An 8,138-nucleotide genomic window follows, 5' to 3' on the forward strand; every position below is an offset into this window, starting at 1 on the left:
TAATTCATCTACTCCCAGAAAAGGAACGTATACTTAAACCTAACCTTAACACAGAGCCATTACCAAGTGTTTCTGATGACACCCTGTTGAAACAACAGGAGGAAATAAATCTGCACTTAGCTGCATGGAGTGTAGGCTGCATATTTGGTGTGGTGAGCAGAATCGCCACTTAGGTGATAAAGAGATAGAGGTAGGCTACAGTAAATCCCATCAGCAAAAAATTGGCAGTGTCCGTTTGCCACAACAGTTGTTTAAAAAAGTAAAAATGCACAAAAAAAGCCATAACATCACATGCAACCCCCCCCCCCAGTAACACACACAAATGGCTCCTTTCAGACCAACTACCTAAAATAAAATATAAAATTTAAAAAGTGCTGGTCTCTTCTAAGCTGTGCACAGTTGATGCAGGGCAGGCCTGTGGTTCACTGCAAAGGAAATGCATAGTGGAGGTTGGCTAAGGCCAGGAGTGTTAAAATGTTATTCTTAGGACCAAAAATACCTTTTCAGTTAACATTGATGCTCTCTGTCAGGTTACACTTTGTCCACGTAATGTCCCTGCTCCATAAAAATGCTACTCACTAGACTTTCCGCATCTTTTACAGTCACATGCATGTGTACCACGCGTGGTCAGCAACCTTCTAGCGCTCTAGGCGCGGGGAAGAGCCTGGCTCCCGAGTCACACGCCCACTTCAGTTCCTTTCCTTGTAGCGCACTAGGCACTGTGAGGTGACTGGCTCCCTGTCCCGGTTGGCGGCCATACTAGTCGGCCTTCCACTGATCTTTTAACATTCTATCTGCCACTGCTTTTTAGGTCGAGCATTCAAGACCTCTTGTATATACCTTAGTTTATACTTCAGTATATACTTTAGTATATACTTATATGTATATGTACTTTGTGGGCTCTCGAGATCAGCCCTAGGACTTGTCTGCTTTCCACTTAAGGACGTTGTTTTCAGTTCAACTGCCTCTATTTAACTGTCTTGATGAAAAATGACCAGCAGAGATAAGTAAAATACCAGAATTGCTTTCTGCTTAAGGACTTTTTATTTTTTTTATTTTTCTGGCAACTGCATCTATTTAACTTTCTTGATAGAACATGACCAGCAGAGGTCAGTAAAATACCAGAATCACTTTAGCATTCTCTAGATTCCAGTCCATATAATTTTTCTTCCACGAGAACCCGTAGACAATAATATTTTTTTCAAATCTTGCATTTTCAGTGATATGGCCACCAAAGGCCCTGATCTTACATTAAAAAAAGAGCTTTGGACTTAATCATTTCCAGCTGAAAGGCAATATTTCTCTCCATGTGTCCCATACCTGGCGTGTCACACAGTTTGGTGATTACTTTCCCTCCATGTTAAAGAACAGTAGATGTTTCAGCACCCAGCCTAATGTGCTGTATAGCTAAATACACATAAGGTCCCAAAGGCTAGACTGATTGCATTGCAAATGCTAGTTGAAGATTCTTTTTACTTTGTATATACTTTTGCTTACCTTGTTTTAACTTTCTTCTTAGTTGTGGAGTAGGTAACAGGTCTTGCAGTAGTCTGCCTCCTTCTGTTCTCCTCTTCAGTACCTAGCCATGCCCTTAGAGGCGGGCTATCAAATAATGGCAGCTGCGCGGCCGTGCTGCTGGCACGCCAAAAGCAAGCCTGTCTGTGCCAGTCCACGCATGTACTGCGCCAGGGGCCCAGCCCCCTGCCTGTTCCATTGCAGGCCCATCTCGATACCCAGCTTCTGAGATCATGTCACTCTGACCTGTGGTGGCTAAGGATTACCATACACAAAGAGATTCTATCAATGTGTGGACAAGTATTTTATTAATAGTTTTACAGTGATGAAAATATGGTGAAAGTACTCTCTCTTAGGGTGATAAAGATGAGAGCGTTGTGTGCTTAGAATCTCTTTGTTTATGTACATCGTTTTGGAGGGTGATTCTATCAACTCCTCTACACTTCCTCTACACTTCCCTTTCTGTTTTGGAAAGGCTAAGGATTACCTCCACTCAATCGAGCTTGGTTCTGGGGGAAAGGGTTGTGGTAAGTGTAACTTTTCGTTTACTATTCTTTCTAACCCCACGGGTAAAAATTGCAGTGTGTAGCTTGCCCAGCACTAGTTTCTCGCAATGCTTACTCTTGAACTGTAGGTCCCTTAGTAAGCATAAATTAGAAATTTGAGAACTGCTAACCAGTTGCCTTGTTTCTAGTGGAAACTGGTTCCTTGCTCAGTCTGCACCAGATGTTTTGGATTACTATTCCCGGCTGTGAAGCAGCCATTTTTTCCTTATCTTTCACCGGTTCTCACTCTGTTGCAGGTTTTCTTTGGTGAATTTTCTTCCTTCCTATTCCATTCGTTACCTGACCTTTATGGTTTAGGCGATCTTAACCTACATTTTGAAGACTGTCAGTGCCTTGTAGCATTGGCGTTAGTGAAGAAATTCTAGGCTTTGGAATTGTTTCAGCTGATCCACTCTCCTACGCATATCAGGGGACACACTCTCAATGCCATCTTTTCAAATAGTGCTTCGATAAAAGATTCGGCCCTGGTTCCCGTTGCCTGGTCCGACCACTTCATTCTTCCTTTTCAGATCACTGATCCTCGACTAGACTAGGTCCTTCTAAATGCTCCCCCTCTAATAAAAAAACCCACATAAATGATCTCAAGGTACCTCTGCCGCCTTTACTGTCATACTGGCCATAAGTCCTTCTGTACTTGATACTTGCCCACAGAATGCCAAAAAACAAATATCCTCCTGGAGAATAGGGGCTTTGAACACTCTAGCTCCTTTGAAGATATGTAATAGCACTCGCCACAACCCAACAGCGGAATGGTTTACGGAGGAACTGCTTGTACTAAAAAAAGGCTGTAAAAGATTAGAACGCCTCTGGAGAAGAGACTTCAAGCCTGATGACAAAACGATATACTTAGAAGCACTAAAAAACTACCATAAACAGATTAGGAGAACACGTCTTAAAGTTTGCACGCGTGAAATCGAATCCTTGCAGGAATCACCCAAGGATATCTTTCAGATTGTCAAAAACCTCTCCTCTCTTGAGCATGTTGCTGTGTCTATTCCCTCTTCTACAGAACACTGCAATCAAGCGGCCCATTATTTTTCCAGAAAGATAGATATAACCTATGCTGCTTTTCCTGAAGCTAGTAAGAATTTTAAATTCCCTCCCCTCTTTCACCCACCACTTCCCCCCTCCAGAGAACATGCTCGCTCCTGAGTGTCTTTTTAATCTTAAGGCTCTAACCGTGTTGGGTACTCTACACCTTCTTTCTGCTGTAAAATCAGGCTCTCTTATTGATCCCATCCCCCCAAATATGTTGCTACGAGGGAAGAAGGCCATTGCCCCGGTCCTTTGCAATCTTATGAATCTTTCCTTTACCTCTGGTTTAGTCCCGTTGGATTGGAAAAATTCAATGGTGGTCCTTTTACTTAAGAACCGTTCATTAGACACCCCTCGTCCAGAAAATTTGAGACCTGTCTCCCTGCTTCCTGTTTTTACTTAGATAGCTGGACATTTTTTCAACCGTCAGCTGATTAAGTATATTGAAGGAAGCGTTTTGTTACAAGGGACTCAATCTGGATTTAGACCCATGTGTAGCCATAAATCAGCTCTGCTTTTAGCTTCTGAATCTCTGAAAACATCTGCTTATGAGGGCAAGACAGCCGCCCTGATCCTGTTGGATCTAAGTGCCGCATTTAATATGCACTCTTGTGGTCTTCTCTTGGAACACCTATGGGATTTAGGAGTAAGGGCTGCACACTTGACTGGATAATGGATTTCCTTCATGACCGGTCTTTTCAGGTCATTCAACAGTCCTTTAAATCTGAGACCCGGGGGGGAGGAGCTACGCTAGCAACCAAGATGGCCGCATAAGCTCCCGGCTCCGCCGACCTCCGCCAGTTGCTCGCAAATCCTGACTATCATCCTGACTTCTCACCGGACTCCCGTGCAGCTGAAGTTTGCCTGATTCTAAAGGTGCAATCCCGGAATTTCTAGCAACCCAAATGACGAAGATACGCCGTGCTCCATTCTCGGCCTAACCTGGAGTCGAAGCCGGGGCCTCGAGTTCCAACCCAGCCGGGTTGGAGTTGAACAACATCGGCTGCGGGACGTGGGTGGCTCCCGGTCTCCCGAAGTGGAGTTTTTTCTTATCCGTTCTGGATGGTGGTTCGGTGGCAGCTTTATCCCGCTACTGCGGCGGCTTGACGTATCGATTGCTGTGGTCGGGGATCCGCTGCCCGGAGGCCCTGTTGAGCTCCCGGGGTCGATGGGCTTGGCTCCTCGCTGGCGGCGACGGTGCTGAGATTGTGCTTTTGGAGGTGCCCGCAATTGTCATCTGCATTTCCTGTGCCTGGTGCCCCGGAGTAGTCGACCTCCGGGGTTCAGAGACCTGCTCGGTCGCTTCGTGAGGGGCGATGGAGCGGGTTGAATGTACACCGTCGCTGCATACTATAATGGCCGCCATTGGGGAGCTCCATTTACAAGTCGCCGCCATCCTCCAGAGGATGGTGGTAACGGCTGATATCATCTGCCGGAGACCGGACTCCGACCCTTTGTTGTTTCTGGAACAAGATGCTTTACCGCGGAGCAGACTCCGACTGCTACAGAGGACCCTGCGCGAAAGTCGGACTTTGTAACTTTTCTCGACTCCCAGACGGAAGCAAGCGAGCCAGAGACTATCAAAGGTGTATTCTGCCCTATGCCGATATCGCCCGAGATGGATGTGGAGATTCCCATACTTCAGAGTGAGTTCTCCAGTGACCGTTGGATTGATACCTCGCCCTTTTTCTCCCAGATGAGTCAAAAACGCTCTGGTGACCTATTTCTGGTGGACAGTGGCCTTCGTTTGACTTTTGGATTCAGTATTCGGATATCCTGGTATCACCTCTTCCGTGCTGATTTGGACACTTTTCTATACTTTGCTACTCCTGTTGTGATGGCGGTTCGAATGGACAGGGCTCGCATGCAGAATCGTAGCGGCCAGGGTTGACTTTTACCGTATGGGTTTGAAAAATGACTTCTTTTGGCACGGGACTTGCACCTCATGATGGCGCGGGAGCGGGGTGGTGCTTCTACGCTTCCCCCCCCCCCGTTGGATTTGACTTGTTGCATTCTATTATCCTGGAGATGTATGGGGTGGGTTGCTACTGGCGGGGGGTAAGGGAGACCGGGGGCCTGTTTGATATTCCCTCCTCCACTTTCTTTCTTCCTACCTTTAGGACCAGTTCTGGGGCGACAGGCACACTGCTAGTGGGGATGGGCCGTAGCCATTGCAGAGGTGTAGGGTGGGGGGATTGGGGATGGGTTTGTTATTTTACCTTAGTTTAGTTCTATGGCCTTTTTTTCCTCTTCCTTTCTTCTCTCACAAGAGATGGGTCGCTTATCCTGTATAGATTTTCTTATGTGTCGGGTGTCTACTTTGGTCTTTTATTATCCTGGATCATGGGTGGGCTAACTTTGCAGGCTGTTGTTTCGTCTGATTGCTGATCGTCTCTCCTCTTTAATGTATGTATCGTTGCTAAAAATGCATCCTTTGGTGAATTGCTTTCTATGCATTGTATACTTGCTCACCTATTGATATATTGTGTTCTACGTATGACACCCGATTCCTGTAAATTCTCTTGTCTTCTTCAATAAAAAAATAAAAAAATCTGAGACCCGCCCCTTGTTGCAAGGTGTGCCTCCGGGTTCGGCTCTGAACCTGACCTTGTTTAATGTGTATATGCGCCCTCTGAGGGACGTAGTTGCACACCATGGGGTGAAGATAGTGTCATATGCTGATGATACTCAGTTGATTATTTCCCTGGAACAGGACGAAGTTGATGCTGCTTTTAAGTTTAGAGTGTGCCGGATGGACCTGGCAAAATGGATGACTTCCAGTTGTTTGCAACTAAATGCTGGAAAGACTGATATTCTGGTGGTGGGTAAGCAACCATCTATTTGGTCCTCTGTTTGGTGGCCTCCTGAAATGGGGCTGTTCCCAAACCTAAGATACAAAATTTAGGGGTTTGGTTTGTCACCGCACTGCCCTTTGATGAGCAGATTTCGTCTCTGGCTGGCACTCGTTTTGGATGCTTCGTAAAATCTTAGTGTTGCTACCAGAGTCAGCTAAAAAAAAACAATCACCAAGGCTTTATGTTAGAGTCTCCAAGGGCCGAATGAGAATGAATGCAGGGAGTACAGAATACAGCTGTTCAATATTCCTAAGCGCTCCACTCTGTGTTCGGCTCTTGTAAAGCTCCAAACGCTCCCTACGCAGGCCATAGTGGCCTTCAAAGCTTTATCTTTCTGTCAAAGAATCATAAACGTGAAAGGTCCTAGATACTTGTTCCTCCTGATCATAGGGAACAGCGAAGTTGACAATTACTAAAGTTCAAAGAGCTCTTCTGGGTGGGAGATCTTTTAGTTTTCTCATGGCTAAAATGTGGAATCTTCTCTCCCTGGATCTCAGAATGCAGCCCTCAGAAATGCTGTTCCATAGGAATTTGAAGATCTGGCTCTTCAGGCAATCCACGGCCATTTAATGACTTGGCTGGCTTGCTGTACTCTTGATTGATGGTGAAGAGAAAATCCTAGTGTGGGGACATTCCGTATTGAAGTAACCAGGCACTTTTCAAACTTCTAAATAAATATAAACCACAGTAGGGAAAGATCATTGAATACACAGACATGCAAGCACATCGTTCTGGGGGAAGGCGAGATGGGTGAGTTAGGCAGAAGACAAGTTTAAGGGGGTCTTGCATTAATTGGAAGTTATAGCATTCATAGTGTGCATTGTAAACCATAATTAGCAAAGCTCTATGTAGGTGAACCTTGTAGGAAAGTAGGATCTGCTTCATGGTCACCCCTTCTTTTTGCTGCTGTCAATATGTTTTACTGACTAGTCTCACTGGGTGATGAAAAAGGGTTCAGGCAGATCAGGTCGTTTACCCCTTTTCTAGGTTTGCCCGGCGTTAGCCGCTTCTCACCCAACTCACGATTACCCAAATAAAGAGGCAGGCGCTGGAGACTGGAAGGCAGGAAACAGGAGTTTATTTCTGACGGAACAGAACACGTCAAATCAGACAACAGGGTATCTTCTCGAGGTGCTCTCTCGACATCTCTGAGGCCTGGCCTCTTATACACTGGTTTATTACTTTATTACATGCAACACATTCTTAGTAATGCTTTGAAGTCCGGAGAAAGGCGTCTTTGGAATCCCCGGTTCAGGTCCGCTCCCACACATATCTACAGTAGGAGTCCCCACCCCTAATCTCAGCATGATGGCTATCGCGCAGCTGGGTATTCCACTGGGAGCAGAAATGCGGGTAATCGATCGGATCTAGGGGTGTGAGGGCATTGATTAATCCCCGCTCCTTTGAAGTGAGGCGAGGTCCTACTGTAGAGGCAATAAACCGCATCTGTTGGGCTAAGTGAGGGCCTGGGGTCGGGCCGAACAATCGGGCAAGGAGGAAGAGGTTATCAAAGGGGCCTGTTTTATGAATGAGATGAAAGGGTGTGGGGGGTTCAGTGCGGGATGTGGCTCGGAGGCAGGGTCACGCTGGAGGTGCGTTTAGGGCCAAGCAGGAGAGACCGGGGGCTGTCGAAAAAGGGGGGGGGGTGTGCTTGCGAAGCCGGGGGTGAGACGCGCTGGCTATCGGCAGTAGGCAGAGGGGTCATGGCATTCAAAATGGCTGCTGCTTACGCGCACGCATGGATCCGAAAGGAGACAAGATGGCGCCGATAATATTTACGTCACAATCTAGATTTTAACAGTCCTCCCTTTTCAACATATCTAGCCAGCTTGTCAATTTACGTCAATCCCCATTATATTTCTTATTTCGAGGTCATACAATGCTTTCATGTGTTCAGTTTTGAAGTCCGAAGTCTTAGGGCACATGCAGTTAGCAATGAGCGAACACAGAGGTGGCAAACATTGAATACCTAGGCAACACCCACACAATATCACGACCGGTATCAATATAAATGTGAATAACCTCCATCCCCAGTCCTTCAAGGTGCCCCAAAACCAGTTTCCAAGCGACCATCCTTCCTGTTCCTGGTGAACCTCTGAGGAAAGTCTGTGGAGGTGTTCGATTGCTTTGTAGACTGAGGGCGAGTTATCTGGCACGTAGGTGCAAC

This window comes from Lissotriton helveticus, chromosome 8 (genome assembly GCF_964261635.1).
Source record: "Lissotriton helveticus chromosome 8, aLisHel1.1, whole genome shotgun sequence".
In the NCBI taxonomy this organism is placed as follows: domain Eukaryota; kingdom Metazoa; phylum Chordata; class Amphibia; order Caudata; family Salamandridae; genus Lissotriton; species Lissotriton helveticus.